Consider the following 20,847-nt stretch of genomic DNA (forward strand, 5'->3'; position numbering starts at 1 on the left):
GCCCTCTGGCAGGGAGGACTTGGTAGGTGCTCACACTGGTGTGGTGCTATGTGGCAGCCATTGTTACTGTGATGCTTTGTCTGTGGAGTGGTGTGGCCCAGAGTCGGGGGCTTGGTCGGGCAGCAGTGGGGCTGCCTGGTCACTGGGTCATAGAGAAACTCATGGCCATGCAATATTTGGCAACTACAGTATATTGGTATGATGGAAATAAGTGGCTTTTTATTTTTTTTCTTCCTCACCTTTTAATAGCTATAAATCTTTAAACTTTCCCCCCACATGGCCATATGAGGGCTTGTTTTGTGCAGGAACAATTGAACTTAAACAATAACAAATTGGTGTGAATTGACGGCTTAACTATAGACACCATTTAAGCATGGTGATTATACATAATTCAATATATAAGTGTCAGAATAAAACACAAACAAAAGTGTTTGATATACCTAGGATTATAACTTATTTTATTAAAGATAATATTAGGTTTAACCCTTGACATCCCAGGTTGTAAATATATGCCTGGTCATGGTCTGAGTGTATGAAGCACACTCAAAGCTGAGCACACTTTCTACCCGGTGAGTATTCAGGCTGATAATTTACATCTGTATTTGCAAAATAAATTATCTCTATTTGAGTTTTAAAGAAAACTGGTTGTCTGTGCACAGAGTATATCAAAAGCAGGCATATTTTTTCATCTGTAAAATTAATTTACAAATGCTGTGCAACTTTTGGGCCTACCTGCAAAACCTAAAGTAGCAGAAAAATACACCATCTCAATAGGTGGTGAATTTATGTGTGCCTTGCACAGCAGTATATGCCTTTTAGTAAATCCAGCAACTAAAAATGGGCGGATTTTTACATACGAATGTGTACCAAAACACTGCGGATGATAAATCTCCCCCATTGTTTTGAGTTATTCTTTCCGTTAATGAACAACAGTTGATTTTTCTTTTTCAACCAACTTTTTTAAACAAAAAAATATTAAACTTAAATCTTTACCAAACTGCATTGAAAAAATAAATAATTACAGTAACTAGAGGCAGACGGAGCATTGTTCGTACAAGAATCTATGGGGGATAAATACATTGTTTATGGCGAGCTGTTCTATTTCATTCTGAGTGCAATTTTTCCCATAAAAACACAATAAATACACAAAGGGAAGACAATTACTGTTCTCAAGGGAAATGTTTATACCAATGAAATGATTAGCAGTGTTCAAGAACATAAATCAGTTTGCGTAGCCATAGAAAATGTATCCTAATGGAACAGCAGTATTGATGCAATAGAAAGGTAGGAAAAAAATACCGCAAAATCTAGTGTAGTTGAAAAAAAAATTATTATCCTCTGTAGGACAAGAAATACATTAACCAACACATAAAATGAATTTTTTTTACCTGTTCCATAGCAACACCAGAAAGAAAAATATTATTATCATCCTTTTGAGAAAAGGAAAAAAATAAAATTCAATAGACCATTTTCCTAATGTTACTTTTAAAGTTTATTGGATGGATGTATTTTATAGCTTACCTATGCATAATAGTAATTGCAGTAGTGAGACACAAATGTTGTCCTTTTTATAGGAATCCTTCACACAAATCATCGTTAAGTACACGTTTTGAGAGCTCACATCGCTCTTAAGATGCTGCTTATTTTTACATGTGGTGTAATATTTAATCACACGATTATATGTGTAGTTTCCTCCTTATTTGTAGCTAGAACTGTCAATCACCATCACACGACCTTCTTATTGAAAGTGCAGAGGAGGAGGACCTACTGAACTGAAGAACAGAATATTTGTAATAGATACATTCACACTGGAACCTATAAATAGAATGACACGATGGAAGCCATCACCACGTGACTTGGAAGAAAAATTTATTTTACATTAATTACTTGTAAAAGTGTACTTAGTAGATATCTGATATTAGGTGTCTGTATCTGGGCTGCAAAAAACCTTTAAACTACCGTAATATAGATTTAATGTAGAGGATGGTGTGTTAGTACAGTGGATAATCCAGTTAGAAAAGAGGTCTGCCTTTGGAGACCTGCCAGCATCTATTGATCAATAGGTATTGGCGCTTACTTTTTTGTTAAACAGAGAGGGTGAGAGCTATACTTATGTGAAAAAGAGCACAAAATCCTCTGTATAGATATGAAGTTAAATAATAAAATTCTGCCCGCAGCTATCAAAAGAAAGAGCATAGGAGGCCACTCCATACTATACATTGAACACAATAAAGAAGCAGCACACTGTAAGGTCTAAAAGTTAACAGCAAGAATGCTACTATTAATTCTATAGCAAAACAGCTCACACTGCCATAAAGATATACTAAAATATCAATAGACAGAAATTGTTGGAGATAAAATAAATAAATAATATTGTGTTAAAAAGGTGCAGATTCAGCCAGCTCGTCCTAAGATGGCAAGCAGTGTATGGAGCGGGCTCCTGACTCAAGACCATGCCATACCGGCCAGCCCCCAGCTGATTCCTGTATTTGGGGGCTGCCATTAATAGCCGACATGAGGTGGCTAATAACCCTTTAGATCGCAGCTGTCAAAGCTGACAGCGGCGTCTATAGAGACCTTTAACTAGTCCCTAAAATTAGCCAATTAACATCATAGCTGCTTCTGATGTAGTGGTTAGCAGCACTACTAAAGAAGGGGAACCCACCTGAAACGCGTTTAGCCAGTATACTTGTGTACCCTCCTGAATATAACTGTACTCAGTATACCAACTACAAACTCTACCATTGCTTGCAACAAGTGGAAGCCCTCAAATACGGTACCACTAGAGCGCTCGCGTGCAGAAAACACTATATTCACACAAGGAGTCTGGCATCCACCTCCGAACCGCATTACATCCAGTCCCTCAGTCACGGCTACTACTTCCTGACGGGCCGGACGCAGTCTGTGCCAGCCCAAGACTGCAAGGAGAAGAAGAGGACATCACGTCCTGAAGCAAAAACCAAGCAGACATCCTAAAACTAAGTAATGGACTCTGTTTATTAGACAGCTTCCACTACTAAGCCTGTCAAGTAAATAAAAAAATTTAAAAAACACAACACGTTTAAAAAAATTTAATAAAAAAAAACACTCCCCCACAACCATTTTACTAACATTAAACAAAAAAAAAAAAAATAAAATGCTGGTCATCGACATAATCCACCGAGTCCAAAGTAGTCCACAGGATACACGGATCTGAAATGAGGAAAAAAAAAACAAAACAAGAAAAAAAGGTTAATAAATTTATTGTCACCCGCCCGCACATCTCCCATGCCGCATGACTATAACTCCCAGCATGCCCTTACAGTAAAGACATGCTGGGAGTTGTAGTCATGTGGTGCAAGAGATGTGCGGGCAAGTGACAAGCTTGTCACCAACCCCCCGCTGCACGACTACAACTCCCAGCATGTCCTTACAGTAAAGACATGCTGGGAGTTGTAGTTGCGCAGTGCGGGCAAGTGACAAGCTTGTCTCCTGCCCACCACCGCACAACTACAACACCCAGCATGCCCTTACAGTAAATACATGCTGGGAGTTGTAGTTGTTCGGCAGAGGGCAGGTGACAACTTTGTCACCCACCGCACAATTATATCTCCCAGCATGCCCTTACTGTAAGCCCAGGCGGCTTCAGAGTGATGCCAGCCTGGGCCCCTTTGTACAGTTGTTATATCACATTCTCTGCTGGAGCCGTGATCACGGCTGACAGCGGGAAATCTAAAAAATTGCTCTCCAAAGCTGCTTTGTAAGTCAGGTCCAGGCTGGCTTAAATTTACAGTGTTTTTGAGGGGTTGAGACTTTTTGTGCGACTTTCGAACTTAAGAAATCCCTGACCACTGCAAAGTGAAAAATAAAATTCACTTTCATAAACTCTTTTGTAGCTTTTTGCTAACAGCCAAAAGTCGCACAAAAATTTGCCTTGTCGCTCATGCGACTTTTTTTATGATTTTTGTAAGCAAAAGAAGAGCTTTAAATCCCTTGATAAATGTCTCCCTATAAATCAATCTATAGTTGGTATATTATTCAAAAACTGGTTGTCTCACTTTTATTGCATCTGACCACTACATCGGACGCTGCTATAATGTTAGTTAGCTAATTTTATGAATACATATAGAATAAATAATTGAATATAACTTGCCATATTGCCTGTTATTTAAATTTTTTTGCTATACTCGTACCTAGAAGGTCTACATCCATCTGTTTTTGTCCTGTTTGAGAAATCTCATGATTCCTCCTAAAAGTCCCCTAAGGGGACTAATAAAGTCCAGAACAGCACCACTGAGCTAACCAGCAATGTTTACTTTCTTTTTAGACGCGGCAACCAAACTGGATCGCCGTGTCTAAAGGGTTAATGCCAGAAATCAGCTTGATCGGTGATGTTCGGCATTAGCCGTGGGTCCCGGTTTCCACTGGTTATAATGTGCATTGACCTGCTGAGCGCATGTCATACCTCAGGAGCCGCAGATGGAGGTTAATGAACGTCCATTTGCGGCAAGAGGTTAAACATATTTTTAAACATATTTTTAACATTTTTTACATGTAGTTATAATTTTTTTGGGGGTAGGAAAATAGAATTAAACCTATATACATTAGGTATCCTTGTAACCATATGGACCTACAGAATAAAGATAAGGTGTAATTGTTACAAAAATGGCACTGCGTAGAATAGTAAGCCCCCAAAAGTTACAAAACTGGTTTCGCAGTAGATTTTGTGGTGAGAAGATTGATGTCATTACAAAGTAAAATTGGTGGTGCAAAAAGCAAGCTCTCATATGGGTCTGTAGGTGGAAAACTATTCTAAGTGTTATGATTTTTAGAAGGTGATCCGATCAGATCACATGGGTTCCTGCCACAGGGAGATCCCCCTATAATATCTGAAATAGGACCCTAGCTCTCAGAGAGCAGCACGTGCTGCAGACTCCATTTATTTTTATGGGAACACAGGAGATGCCTGAGTGCTCTAGAAATGAATGGACCATGTGCCATCTGCAGCAAGCACTCTGAAAGCTGAGCTCCCATTACAGATATCACAGGGGGTTCCCAGCGGTTATGCCCCTGCGATCAGTCACTTATAGGCGCTGAATTACTAATGTAAACTTGACAGGATTTTTTGGGTTGTGCACCAGAAATTCTGTCTGCACCAGACTTTGCACCAGAATTTGTGCCAAAATTGAAAAAATAAAAATGACTAACTCTCCATTTTACTGAGAAAACCTGAAAAAGAGGTGTTACCGTTGGGTTAAGTGGGCATGTCCACCCAAAAGGGGGCATGTCCATGACATTTTCACAAAAAACCAACATATTTACTAAGGTTTCCACAGAAAATTTAGTAGATTTGACAAATGAACCATGTTTCTCCACAAAAACTGGTATATTATGCATCAAATAAACTAGCTAAGCCTGATCTTATGTAGTTCAAAATCCTCCCTGTCTGTGCACATTCTAGTATACTTACAGCATAGATTTAACTTACATTATACAAATTGACTGGGGGGGGGCTTAATAGTGCAAGTCAACAGAAAGACAGTGGACTAGAAGGTGACCAATAATTATATATTAATAATAGAGATGAGCGAACTTTTGAAAAATTTGATTTGGCCAATTCGGCGAATTTTCCGAAAAAATGTGTTTCGGACCAAATTTATTTGCGGCGATTCATTATTAAAAATGGCTATTTCTTGCCTACAGAGAGCCTCAGTAGGGGTGTAGAGCACTTTGCCTTGTCCTAACACCCATAGGGAGTGTGCTGTCTTAGTGAAATAATATTGTTATTCAGTATGACATGCAGATTACAGGCATTGCTATTATTTAATCATTTAATCAATTATTGTTCACTGTTATCACTCCAAGCTGTTTCATAGGATTCTTGTGATAATTCCACAGGTAATATGACGTCGACGACTATAGGGCCTCAGTCTTGAAAAGATTACATCGATTTTTTTAATTTAAAATTAAGATTTATATAAGATTCCCAAGTTTAATTTCCCGGTGTTTACTTTGAACTAATATCTAAAAAAATATCTAACAAGGAGTCACATGTCACATGGCAGCAAAATGACAGAGCCTGGAGGTGGCATCAGTATGAGGAGACCATATAGTAGCTGAATGACCGCCTGGAGTTTGTGGCAGCATGAGGAGACAATAAAGTGGCTTAATGGCAATGCCCAGAGTTGGCGGCAGCATGAGTAGAACATAAAGGGGCTGAATAGCACAGCCTGAAGTTTATGGCAGAATGATGAGACCATATAGTGTCTGAATGGCACAGCCTGGAGTTGGCTGAAGCATGAGGAGACCATATAGTGGCTGAATGGCACAGCCGGGAGGTGGTAAAGCATGAGGAGACCATATAGTGGCCGTATGGCACAGCCTTGAGTTGGCTGAAGCATGAGGAGACAATATAGTGGCTGAATGAGACAGCCTGAAGGTGGTAGCTGTCAGGATCCGGAGTGGTATGCAGGATAGACACAGGTAGTGGATCCTCTATGTCAGTGAGGTGATGGCGTGGGCCGTACCAGGGGAACGGATTCTAAGGGGTTACTGGTTTTCACCAGAGCCCGCCGCAAAGCGGGATGGACTTGCTACGGCAGGTAACCCCCAGGTTGTTCCACCCAATAGCGACTCAACCTCACTGACTGCTGAGTCAGGCGCGGTGCAGAAGGATATAGTGTAGGGAGGTGATTGAACTGATTGGGCCAGGCACCAATTAGTGGTGCACTGGCCCTTTAAATTTCAGAGAACTGGCTCGCGCCCTAGAGAGCGGGGCGTTGCTGACCCGAGCGCTGCATGCAGAGGCATGCTGCAAGCGCTCTGGGGAGGCAGTGGGACCCGGAGCGCTCGGCGTGACAGTACCCCCCCCCCCTTGGGTCTCCCCCTCTTTTTAGAACCGAGGAATCTGTGGATGAGATCTTTGTCTAAAATATTGGCCTCGGGTTCCCATGATCTCTTCTCAGGGCCACAATTCTCCCAATCTACCCAAATTTTTTTTTTTACCTCGGACGATCTTGGAGGCTAGGATTTCTTTAACGGAGAAGACATCAGAGGAGCCAGAAATAGGAGCAGGAACAGTGACCTTTGGAGAAAAGAGGTTAAGTACAAGAGGTTTAAGAAGAGACACATGGAAAGAGTTAGGAATGCGAAGAGAAGAGGGAAGATGAAGCTTGTAAGAGAAAGAATTGATTTGATTCTTGATTTTAAAAGGCCCGAGGTAACGAGGACCCAACTTGTAGCTAGGGACACGAAACCGTATGTATTTGGCAGAGAGCCACACTTTGTCACCAGGGACAAAGACAGGAGGAGTTCTTCTTTTTGTATCTGCATGTCTCTTCATACAAGAAGAGGCCAGTAAGAGCAAATTTTGAGTCTCCTTCCAGATAGCGGAGAAGTCCCGGGTTACATCATCCACGGCAGGAACTCCAAAAGAAGTGGGAATGGGGAGGGGGGGCAGCGGGTGACGGCCGTACACCACAAAAAATGGAGATTTAGCGGAAGAGTCAGAATTTTTGAAATTGTGCGAGAATTCAGCCCAGGGCGGAAGGTCGACCCAATCATCTTGGCGGATGTCAAAATGTTGCAAGTAGTCACCAAGAATCTGGTTCACTCTTTCCACTTGTCCATTGGATTGGGGGTGATAGGAGGACGAGTAACTTTATTTGATCTTTAATTGATTACAGAGAGCTCTCCAAAATTTTGACACAAATTGAATGCCTCTATCCAAGACGAAATGCCTGGGAAGCCCGTGAATACTGCAGAAAAAATCTGCAGAAAAAATTGCTTCGCCAACCGTGGCACAGAAGGAAGGCCAGGAAGCGGAATAAAGTGAGCCATCTTGGAAAAAACGATAAACGACCACCCAGATGACAGTGTTGCCATGGGATAAAGGAAGATCAGTGATGAAGTCCATGGCTATGTGGGACCAAGGCTGTTCAGGCACCAGCAGCGGAAGGAGAAGACCTGAAGGCTTCTGGCGTGGGGTCTTGTCACGTGCACACACTGTACAGGCTCGTACAAAATCGGTCACATCCTTTTCCAGGGAGGACCACCAATAGTGTCTGGCAATCAACTGTAAAGTCTTTTTGATTCAACTGTGACCAGCCAGAAGGGAGGAATGGCCCCATTTGAGGATCCGGAGGTGAAGACGGGGAGGAACATAAGTCGTTCCTGGAGGGATAGGCACCAGAGAAGCAGGAGCATAAGAGATCAGACACTCAGGGGGGGATGATGTGCTGAGGAAGGGTCTCGGCTTCAGTGGCATCGGTGGTACAAGATAGAGCATCAGCCCTGACATTCTTGTCTGCGGGACGAAAATGAATTTGACCGTCTAGCCTGGCGAGGATTTAGCCGCTGGGCGGATTGAAGATAAGACAGATTTTTGTGATCTGTATAGATGGTGATGGGATGAAGGGATCCTTCCAGAAGATGTCTCCACTACTCAAGGGCCAACTTAATAGCCAATAGTTCACGGTCTTCAATGGAATCGTTTTTTCTGAAGGAGAAAATGTTTTGGAGAAAAATCTGCAAGTGACATTTTTTCCTTTAGCGGATTTTTGTAGGAGAACAGCTCCGGCTCCAACTGAGGAGGCGTCAACCTTGAGGAAGAAGGGCTTCAGAGGATTTGGTCTGGACAAGACTGGAGCAGAGGAGAAGGCGGCTTTGAGGTGGTTAAAGGCTTCCTCCGCCTGTGGCGGCCAGGATTTCGGATTAGCATTTTTCTTAGTCAGTGCTACAATAGGAGCAACGATGGTGGAGAAGTGGGGAATAAATTGACGATAATAATTAGCAAATCCGAGAAATCTTTGGATAGCTCGTAGGCCAGTGGGACGAGGCCAATCCATTACTGCAGATAGTTTATCAGGGTCCATTTGAAGACCTTGACCGGACACAATGTATCCCAGGAAGGGAAGACTGCTGCGTTCAAATAGACATTTCTCAATTTTGGCGTAAAGTTGATTTTGGCGTAGTCACTGGAGCACTTGACGGACATGAAGGCGATGTTCCTCAAGGTTGGAGGAAAAAATGAGGATGTCATCAAGATAGACTACCACACAGGAGTACAGCATGTCCCGAAAAATCTCATTAACAAAGTGCTGGAAGACTGCTGGGGTGTTGCATAGACCAAAGGGCATGACTAGGTATTCAAAGTGACCATCTCTGGTATTGAAGGCGGTTTTCCATTCATCACCTGCTCGAATACGGATGAGGTTATAGGCGCCCCTTAGATCAAGTTTGGTGAAAATCTTAGCTCCACGCAGTCGGTCGAAGAGTTCGGAGATGAGAGGCAGAGGATAGCGATTTTTTACAGTAAATTTATTAAGACCGCGGTAGAGATCCATCTTTTTTTAGCAACGAAGAAAAATCCAGCTCCAGCTGGAGAAGAAGATTTCTTTTGAGGTTTTCCTGTATGTACTCTGACATAGCTTGTGTTTCCGGGGCAGAAAGTGGGTAAATCCTACCACAGAAGGGGTGGTACCAGGGAGAAGGTCGATAGGGCAGTCATAGGACCTATCTGGAGGTAAGACCTCTGCTTGCTTTTTACAAAAGACGTCCGAAAAGTCCTGATAGGCCTTAGGAAGACCTGGCAATGGGGCAGCCATGGAGACCTGGCAGGAAGAAGCTGGGTGGAGACATCGCTTGTGGCAAGAAGTTACCCAACTCTTAATGTCCCCGGTGACCCAGTCGAGGCTAGGCGAATGACGTTGGAGCCAGGGCAAGCCCAGAAGAATTTCAGAAGTGCAGTTGGGTATCACAAAAAATTCAATATGTTCATGATGGTGAACTCCAACACTCATGAGTGCGGTAACGCACGGTGCAGACCAGTCTCTCTCCATTGACGGATGAAATAAAAAGAGGTTTGACAAGACGGGTAACTGGAATATTGAATCTGTTGATTAGGGAGGCTTCAATGAAACTTCCTGCTGAACCCGAGTCCAAGAAGGCCACAGCGGGGAAGGAAGTATTAGTATTAGCGGGTATGGCAATCCGCACAGGTATAGTCAGTCGTGGAGAGGAAGAATTCACACCTAGCAACGCCTCTCCTACGTTAACTAGGTGCGAGCGTTTCCCTGATGCGGAGGACGAATGGGACAGTCCTTTAGGAAATGTTCAGTACTAGCACAGTACAGGCACAGGTTTTCGTTCCTACGGCGAGTCCTCTCTTGTTGGGTCAGGCGAGACCAATCCACTTGCACAGCCTCCTCGGCGGAAGGCACAGGAACAGATTGCAAAGGACGCTGGAAGAGAGGTGCCAGGGGAGGAAACCGCCTGGTGCGAACAAGATCCTTTTCCTGACGAAGCTCCTGGCGTCTTTCAGTGAAACGCATGTCAATGCGGGTGGCCAAATGGATGAGTTCAGACAGGGTAGCAGGAATTTCTTGTGCGGCCAGAACATCTTTGATGTGACTGGATAAGCCTTTTTTTGAAGGTCACGCAGAGGGCCTCATTATTCCAGGATAGCTCAGAGGCAAGGGTCCTGAACTGTATGGCGTATTCGCCCACTGAAGAACTCCCTTGGACTAGATTCAATAGGGCTGTCTCGGCTGAGGAAGCCCAGGCTGGCTCCTCAAAGACACCGTGTACTTCTGAGAAGAAGGACTGGACAGTAGCAGTGGCAGGATCGTTGCGGTCCCAAAGTGGTGTGGCCCAGGACAAGGCCTTTTCAGACAGCAGGCTGACCACGAACGCCACCTTAGACCGTTCTGTAGGAAATTGGTCTGACATCATCTCCAGGTGTAGGGAACACTGGGACAGGAATCCACGGCACAGTTTAGAGTCCCCATCAAACTTGTCTGGTAGAGAAAGGCGGAATCTGGGAGCAGCCACTCGCTGCGGAGGAGATGGTTGCTGTTGTTGAGGCAGAAGCTGTTGCAGCATACCGGTCAACTGAGTCAGCTGTTGTCCTTGTAGCGCGATCTGCTGTGATTGCTGGACGACCACGGAGGTTAGGTCAGCGACACTGGGCAGCGGGACCTCAGCGGGATCCATGGCCGGATCTACTGTCAGGATCTGGAGTGGTATGCAGGATAGACACAGGTAGGGGATCCTCTATGTCAGTGAGGTGATGGCGTGGGCCGTACCAGCGGAACGGAGTCTAAGGGGTTACTGGTTTTCACCAGAGCCTGCAGCAAAGCGGGATGGACTTGCTGCGGCAGGTAACCCCCAGGTCGTTCCACCCAATAGCGACTCAACCTCACTGACTGCTGAGTCAGGCGCGGTGCAGAAGGACTAGGCAAAAGGCAAGGTCAGACGCAGCAGAAGGTCAGGGCAGGCAGCAACGGTTTGTAGTCAAGGGCAACGGCAAGGGTCTGGATACACAGGCAAAGGACACACGGGAACGCTTTCACTGGCAAAAGGCAACAAGATCTGTCAGGGTCAGGGGAAGTGGGTTAATATAGTGTAGGGAGGTGATTGCACTGATGGGGCCAGGCACCAATTAGTGGTGCACTGGCCCTTTAAATTTGCCGGGGCAGCGCGCACCGGGAAGGGACAGAAGGAGGATAGGGCAGGTGAGGGACATGGGGCGCGATCCAAGAGCGGGCAAGTCACGTGCCTCGGATCGCGTCCCCTCCGGAGACACGGGAGCAGCACTCGCGGTCAGCGGTGCTGACCGGAGCGCTGCATGCAGGGGCACGCCGCGAGCACTCCGGGGAGGCAGCGGGACCCGGAGCGCTCGGCGTGACCGTAGCAGCATCAGGAGTCCTGAAAGTAACCCGGTGACAGAGAGGTGCGGTGGATGGCAATACCAGTACCTGGTGACGAAGGTGGGTAAAAAAAAGGTCTGATGCAGAGGAATGTTTATAACTGGGGAGCAGCGCCTTAAATCTGTTTGGCACTATCCATATTTGTGCAGTCTTGGTGTGGAACCATGGTCAATCTACTCTGATGCATCAGGCATTGGCGGGTGGAAATCCTTGCTGATCCATGCCTGATTAATCTTCACAAAGATCAGTGCCTCCAAATTTTTGTGGACAGATGAGTTCTCCTTGGGGTGACTATGGGACACGGTGGAGGATGAGGAGCCAGAGTTGCACGCTGTTGCAGGACTAACGGCTTGAGAGCATGGAGTTGGAAGCGACGTGACCTGTCCAAGTTCTTATTCTTCATCACCTTTTTATTCCATTTTTTTTAGGATGCAAGTTAACCAGAAGTTGGCAATCCTGTCACTTGTACTTTTATTTATTTATGGTGTTTACTAAGGCTGGGTTTACATATATCAGGCGTCCGGCATAATTTCCCTCCAGTATGCACCAGAGGGAAACTGATTTATTTTTTATTTTTTAAGAGCAGAGGCAAGTGCTCTCTTTCACCAAAAGTGCATGAAAAAGTGCAAACGTGTCACACTAAAAAAAGTGCACAAAGGATGCGGTCTATCGCTAAGCCCTTCTCCAACAGGAGAGAGGCCCCCCAACAAACCTACCCTTCACCTCCAGGACAAAAGGCACCTGCAAGGATCCAGGTTCAATGCCCCTTTTTGCCGAAGCTACTAAGGGGCCGAAGATGCTCCTGGCTTCAACCTAGGCTTTAACCAAGGTATCAGCCAAGGAGCCGTATACTGATGGCATCTTGACCGAAGCCAAAATGCCCAGGGGTTGCAGGGAGGTGAAGAACCTAATGGCCACACACACCTTCCCTAGACCCCCAGGAGGGATACTCAGAAGGGCTACCACATCCTGCCAATACTGTGTACAAAGAAAAACACGAAACGTGGCACAGTGACATACAAAAAAAAAAAAAGTGAATGAAGTGCAGATATTCTGCCCGGTCATCCGGCCGGATCTATAAAAATTTCCCCGATCCTAGCCAGAAGGCCAGGATACCAAGGGTGAGTGCCAAAGGTGAAGAGTTATGGTGCAGTGCTTTAACTCAGTGAGTTATAACAAGCAGTGAATTTCGGCACCTCAGGGTCACCACTCCCCGAGGCACAGAAGTACCTCGGATCTACAACCCTCTACCTCACGGCGGTCACATCAGGACCAGGTTTCGTCAGGACCAGCCCCGGAACACCCTGGTACACCTGCTCCCTCCATGCAGCATCCATCCCACATCAGTGGCCAAATCCTAAACCACTGATAAGAACAGATACTACACTTGATCTTAGCCAAAAGGACGATAAGCGATAGGAAACTGATGCTAGAACTGATCCCAAATGGGACAATTCACAATAATCCCATTTGGACACGCTGGAGAACACTGGACAGGGGAATGCAGCTTGGACGCCGGATGCCATACAACTTATGACAACTTGTCATCAGTTGCGGCATCAGTTGCGTTAAGATCTAGGCTGAGTTCACCTATGCCGGATAGTGGTGAGCGGCAGGGGCCATATTCAAATTTGTGATATTTCACGAATATATGGACGAATATTCGTCCTATGTTCACGAAATTCTCATATTCGCTATGTTTGTTCCATTCTTTTTCCATGCAAATATACGTAATGAAATTTGCATAGTGCACATGCTCAATTATATCTTTCACCAAAAAGAAGGAAGGGATCAGTGTCCTCTGGAAGTGCCGATATTTGCAAATATTTGCATATTCGCATATACAAAATATTTGCGCTCCACACCGACTGCACAGTAAATAATATTGGAGCCTTCTTTAAACCACAAGTTGGAAGCAGCGAGGGATGATCACTTTTTTATTTTTTTTACACAGTACACATCAAAAATGTACAAATACAGTGACCCCCCCGACTTATGATGGCCCCGACATATGATCATTCCAACATATGATGGCCTCTCAGAGCCCATCGTATGTTGAAGGCAGCATCGACATATGATGATGCTGTGTGTCGGGGCCATCGTACAAACAGCTATCTGACAGCGCTGACAACTTCAGCAACTGACAGATAGTTGTTTAATGTGCCCCGTTCTGCCTCCTGTTACTCACATGCTGTCCTGCTAACTCACGCAGGCTTCCACTGTGAGCTCCGTGTAAGCCCCGCCCCCCCAGTGCAGCCATAGCCAATAGCCTGCAGCATCTTGCTGCAGGCATCCAATGAGCTGCTGGCTGCCCTCCCCTTCCTTTTCTATAGAGCTGTAGTCGGCAGGATCGTAATGGAGGACATTCTGTCCCCCCTGAAGGTATTTAAAGAACTGTACAGTACTGTATGCGATGTCACACATCACATACAATACATATACACACTATACACCCCATACATCAATGTTTCCCTATCAGTGTGCCTCCAGCTGTTGCAAAACTATAACTCCCAGCATGCCCAGACAGTCAATGGCTGTACATGCATGCTGGGAGTTGTAGTTGTGCAACAGCTGGAGGCACCCTGGTTTGTTAAACACTCCCCATACACTCCACATACAATGGTCATCCCAGAACCAATTAGCAGTTTCCCATAGAGATATGTATTCAACATACAATGGTTCCAAGACCCCAGAACCAATTACCATTTTTACATAGACATATGTACTCGACATATGATGGTTTCAACATATGATGGTTCTCCTGGAACCAATTAATATCATATGTTGAGGGACCACTGTATATCACTATATTCTAAATATTTGCGAAATCGCAAAGTGCCGATGTTCCTGGTAAGAATTTGCATTTTGAATATTCGTGCTTAACATGCTGGATGCCAGACATATGTGAACCCAGCCTAACTGGGATCAAAAACATATTTCAATAGTTCTGAAATGTCCAGTGATACTAATTATGTTTGTTTGTTTGCTTATTAATTTATTTACAATGTTTAGATTTTGAAAAAAAAAGGAAAAGGGGATTTAAATTTTTAATATGAGAATATATTTTCAATATTAAATGTTTATTAAAGTTTCAGCTTGCTGGGCATTCACTTCAGCTCCAACAGCAACATGTAACTTCAAGACCTCACATTAAATACATCTAGCATTACTGCAACACTTGAAAAGTAGAAGAAATGGAGCACTCACCCGGTCTTTTGCTTCAGTCAAATATCTTCTTTATTTCATATATAAAACATATATGCAGGGGAGCAGAACTTCGGCAGGCCGATTGTGTAGAATAACACAATGGTAGCTCCCTTCAAAAGGGAGGTGCATCCTATGTGCATCAAAAGGCACTGTAGATCAACAGAATGATAAGGAAGTCACAACAAAGAAAACCAATTACCAAGTACTAGTGGGATGCATCATGACGAAATAAGAAAAACAGTAAACAAATTAAATAGTGTGGCTACCATGATATCAAAGATAAAGAGTTAGATGGAAGAGAAAAAGTAGAAAGAGGAGAGAGAGAAGGTGGGGAGGATTTAGGACATACAAGCTTACAAGTAAACATCGCAGGTAAGCTCTGATTTCTCCCTCAGCCCATGTGGAATCTGTATGAGAGGCAGTCAGTGGCCAGGGGTGGGGGCCCCAGGTGTGCAGAGAATTAATTGTTAAGGTGGAGGCTTGCATAAGTCGTGGAGGACAGGAAATCTGTCCAAGGGTTCTAGATAGCATGACACATGTCAATCTGTTCTCTCGAATCTGCTAGTAGTTCATTTATTCTGTGCAAATGGGAGATCTTTTGGAATGAGAACATATTTTGTATTTATTTTTTTATTCCTCCTAGAGGACTTGAACATGTACTGTCAAACTGACAATCTGCTATTAAACTTTATCTATGACAGAGTGTAGAGGCCCCCCCTCCCCCTTGCCGCCATGACAAATAATGAGCAGCCCACATTTGCTCTATGCAGACCAATTGGAGATATGACAAGACCAGCACCTGTTGAATACCCACCCAGATACTGTGGTTGCTATTGACTGTGACACCTGCTGGGATGTCACTGCTGGGGTGGGACTTATGTTGTATCCCAACGCCTGCTGGTTGCTATCTGCTGTAAAATATAGCCAACACTCAGCCCACTTCATATTCCGCGACCAGACTTCTGATGCAATTGTAGGTCAAAATGTGGGAAGGGAATTAAAGAATTTAGAGGACTGGCTTTGTTACTTCTTATGGCTACTTGATTATCTGTTTTAGGTAAATGTGTTGTTTAAATCTCAAATTCAAGTGTGTTGTTTGTTTCCAAATCAAATTGTTTACTGCAATTATGGCTATTATGTTCTAATTGACCATACAAAATGTTTTACTTCCACTAATTCTAATGATTGTTGCAAAAGCCTAAATACCTATTAAAATCAGCTTCTTTCAAATAAGTTTTAGTCATGATTTGGTCATACTCAAACACGATAAAGATAAATTGTGTTTTTTATATGATGTTATGATGAATTGTAAATTAAATGAAATATTTTTAAATAGGCATCATCTTCTAATACATATTCAGGGTATTTGTAGATAGTATGAAAATCCTATATCCACTGATCTGCCGTAACATTAAAATCACCTACCTGTGATTGTACAGTTCTTCCTTGTACAACCAAATTATCCTACTGAAAAAAAGCCACCACCAGGAAATACTGTTCTCCAGAAGTGGTGAAAGGCAATAATCTTTAGGTAACTGGGATAATACAGAAATATTTGTCACACTTATAATGGATTCTTAGGCTTTAACAGGTTTTCACTGGCTAGACTGGGGTGTAAATCTATGGAATATCTTGTTTTTATCATTATTCATTTTTAAGGATATATGGGCTTTGCTTCAGTCCAATTCCTAGGTCTGAATCTCTAGCATATACTCTAGTTGGCAGATGGACGCTGCTGTTATGATAAGTCAGAGACAAGGCCAGAAGTGGAGAATGGAACAGGATGAAACCGAAGTAGTGCTACAAGTTTCAATTGGATAATTCAAAGGGAAAAGCCAGAACAAGGAATCAGATGCAAGACCAGGAACAGTTTGATAAACAAGTAACCAGGTACCTTGATGTAGGTTTCATAGTACAGGTATCTAAACTTGAAAGGTATTGATGAGTAACAAAGAGAATAAAACGTTTTGTTACACAGCAACAGAGTTCAGAAACAGGACTGAACGGTGCCCTACCTGCTAAGAGCAAAAAGCATGATGCCTTTAGTAAAGTAAACATTTCATTAAGTTTTTGCAATATTGGTTTGGACATTTTCTTCACTGCTCCATCCTCCTGCAGTCACCACCAGACCACCTTGTAAAGCTAAGGGTTCATCCCTTCTTTTAGTTTGCTTACTATATACAAGGTGTAGAATTTATGGCTTTTAGGCTGGAGTCTAAAATCAAGGTGCTTACTTGGACTCTGAATTACCCAAATTTCAATTCCCAAATTCTATCCTTGCAAATTACAGGATAATAAGATATGCAAAGGACATGTTGCTAATATTATGTAACCACATACCTCAGGGCACCTTTATAGTTCTTGTGGTGTCCAGTAATCCAGAGGTCAGAGCATTTTTCTCAACAAACATAACATATGTCCAGTGCACATAAAGTGCAGATGCTTGTGTCCTTTATTTTATCAAACCATGAACAGTGAGGAAAAAAAAGTCAGGTGTCAGCCACCCTTAGTCATACCAAAAATTGACAGTTTAACTCTGTGAAATTCTGAATTATCATGTAAATTCTGAATTATTTTCATTTAAAGACACTTATGACAGAATGAAAACCTTTTTTATAAAATTGTAAGTATTAAAATATATTTAAAAGAACAATCTCATATTTTCATAATCTCATTTCCTATCCTATGTATACAATCATATTGCACTAGGCGTTCAATATCTGTTACTAGACATAAACCGAAAAACACTCACTATACTAACATACTACAGATTCACCTTACTTCTCAGATTAAGGACTGAATGACATGCTGATCCCAGTTTGAACAGAGAGCTAGTAGTACAATAGCATATCCTGCCTCCTGTCTGAATGACGTGCTAATAATAGTCTGAATAAAGAACTATTTGGTTGGCTTACCAGCCCCAATGTCAGCAAGATTGGTTACCCTAGCTACAGAATGGCACCATCGGTGCCATGAAAAGGAGGAGAAAGGGACCGCCCCTGGACCTTGGCAAGGTAAGATAACTTCTAGTATTTTATATTGCAAAATGTCTGTAATATTTACAAAGATATTTTGCAAAGTCCTCTGAATAGAAGTCTACTGGCCATAAGCTTCCGCTTAGTTGTTCATAGAAATATTATAAAAGGTTCCAGTAAAAAAAAAGAAATCCTTATAAAAAAATATATTTCTTCAAAAGCAATATGGATTTTTTCCATTAAGCCCATGTTTGGACATCAAACAAGAATATCTTTCCATTGTTCTGAACACGTTGAAAAGCAGAACAGTAACATCAAGAATAGCTCTTTGGAAGTTCAAAAAAAGCAGAGAGAACATTGAATAACCACACTTATCTCAAAGTGTCTACTGGAAATAGAGTGAATGTGCTCTGTCCTCTTTTTGCTTGCAAGATATAGGCACCAATTTGGAACATTCATTTATATTTTTATATTATTTACAGGAAAAAAGGTTCTCTCTACTGTCATGTTCCTCTTTGAAGCCAATGCAAGAAATGAGATAATGTACAATCACTTTGGTACAACATTTTACGTGATATTGAAAACACAGCCAAGCATATGTAGATTTGCATTAAAATAATTTCAGCTGCTAACAGTGAAATATTGGCTCTAATTGTGAGCTTAATGTTTGTCCAACTAATGCTCAGTCCCCCCCATCCCTTTTTTTTCTTTTTCTATTGGTCCTCATATTGCTGAGGAGGCTTGCTGTAAAGCATATCTCTATATGCTGTTAAACACAGTTCAGGCAAGATGGCTGCCCTATCAAAATGTACTAAAAGGAAAAAATAAATAAATAGCAATCAGATAATAGAAATAGATTAGAAAATATATATATATATTTCTGTATCTGGCTCTATCAGTAAAAAAATTTAAATGAAATAAATATGTGATATGTTCACTTTAAAGGGGTATTCCAGTAAAAAAAACAAAACATTTTTATTAAATCAACTAGTGCCAGAAAGTTAAAACAGATTTGTAAGTTTCTTTCATTTAAAAATCTTAATCCTTCCAGTACTTATCAGCTGCTGTATGCTACAAAGGAAGTTCTTTTGTTTTTAAATTTATTTTCTGTCTGACCACAGTGCTCTCTGCTGACATCTCTGTCCATGTCAGGAACTGTACAGAGTAGGGGGAAATCCCCATATCAAACCTCTCCTACTCTAAACAGTTCCTGACATGGTCAGAGGTGTCAACAGAGAGCACTGTGGTCAGACAGAAAATAAATTTAAAAACAAAAGAACTTCCTGTGGGGCATACAGCAGCTAACAAGTACTGGAAGGATTAATATTTTAATATGCGAAAATAAAACGCGAATATTACGAATATGCGAATTTAGCGAATATATGACGAATATTTGTCCATATATTCGCTAAATATTGCGAATTCGAATATGGCCTATGCCGCTCAACACTATAAAGGAATAATTTTTCAGTGCAACTCTGTCTTTGTTCCACAAAGATTGGTCTGCTGGTTATACTAGTCTGTAGACTGCATAATGCAATTTTGGGTTAAGTACACAGCGACTGTGTGCTGCAGCACTGTTGTGTACTACTGGTGTTGTGCAAAAATAAGTTTTTTGAGGGTACTGTAGTGCATTTTACTGCCCTCTTTGTTCCACAACAAATGGTGTGCTGGTTATACTAGTCTGTAGACGGTATATTAAAAACCCAGCAGTCCATTCCTAGTAGTCTGGGAAAGAGTGCAATTTTAGTACACAGTGACTGTGTGCTGCAGAACTGTTGTGTACTGCTGCTGTTGTGCAAAAATATGTTTTTAAAGCGTACTGTAGAGCATTTTTGTGCCTTCATAAATGCATACCACATATATACATCTAATTATTGTACTATTTTGTACCTGTTAATCTGTCAAGGGCCTAGATACTGAGAAAGGGCATATAAAAGTAATCACCGGCTGGTGTTTTACTCCAATACATTCTTTAAGCGTACTGTAGCGCATTTTTCTGCGCTCATAAGTGCATACCACATACCTATATTTAAGTAGTATACTATTTTGTACTTCTTAGTCTGTCAAGGGCCTAGATACTGTGAAAGTCCAGGCAAAAGTAATCACCATCTGGTGTTTTACTCCACTACTTCTTTAAGCATACTGTAGCACAGTTTTTCTGCCCTCATAAGTGCATACTACATATGTAGATCTAATTAGTCTACTATTTTGTACCTGTTAATCTGTCAAGGGCCTAAATACTGTAAATGGCCAGGCAAAAGTAATCACTGGATGGTGTTTTACTCCAATACGTTTCTTAAGCATACTGTAGTGCATTTTTCTGTTTTACTCCAGTACTTCTTTAAGCGTACTGTAGCACATTTTTCTGCCCTCATAAGTGCATACCACATACCTACATCTAAGTAGTGTATTATTTTGTACCTGTTAATCTGTCAAGGGCCTAGATACTGTGAAAGTACAGGAAAAAGTACTCACCGGCTGGTGTTTTACTCCACTACTTCTTTAAGCATACTGTGGCACATTTTTCTGCCCTCATAAGTGCATAACACATACCTACATCTAAGCAGTGTTCTATTTTGTACCTGTTAAACGGTCAAGGGCCTAGATACTGTGAAAGGACAGCCAAAAGTACACACCTGCTGCTGTTCTAGACAAATACTGTTTTAAGTGTAGTGAAGCGTATTGTACTCCACTCATAAACCAATTAAGTATGTCAGGCAGAGAAGTGCCAGGACGTGCACAGAGGAGTGGCAGAGGCCTAAATTAATTAGGCGAAGGCAGAAGTCGCAGCAGACTAGGGGCGAGTGGCAGCAGGAGTCACAGCGAGAGGCCTGATCTCCCACTATCAGCTAGCGGTCGTGTCTTGACCAGCAACCCATCTGCTGTCATCGATTGGTTAACACCTTCATACACTTCATCACAAGTGACATCTGATACCCCCAGTCAACAGTCGGTGGGTTCCTCAGACACTACCC

The 20,847-nt window shown here is 42.5% G+C and overlaps 1 long non-coding RNA gene across 1 annotated transcript in view; it reads right to left on the minus strand.

Annotated features, from left to right (window-relative positions):
* Positions 1-3,089: 3,089 nt before the first annotated feature.
* LOC130361640 (uncharacterized) overlaps positions 3,090-20,847 on the minus strand; it is a 31,615-nt gene continuing 13,857 nt past the window's right edge. Inside the window, exons 2-3 of the long non-coding RNA XR_008891094.1 lie at positions 14,895-15,043; positions 3,090-3,192 (exon numbers count right to left, since the gene is read on the minus strand). This is a non-coding gene — a long non-coding RNA (uncharacterized LOC130361640). The remainder of the gene's footprint in view (positions 3,193-14,894; positions 15,044-20,847) is intronic.

This window comes from Hyla sarda, chromosome 3, assembly GCF_029499605.1.
Source record: "Hyla sarda isolate aHylSar1 chromosome 3, aHylSar1.hap1, whole genome shotgun sequence".
In the NCBI taxonomy this organism is placed as follows: Eukaryota; Metazoa; Chordata; class Amphibia; order Anura; family Hylidae; genus Hyla; species Hyla sarda.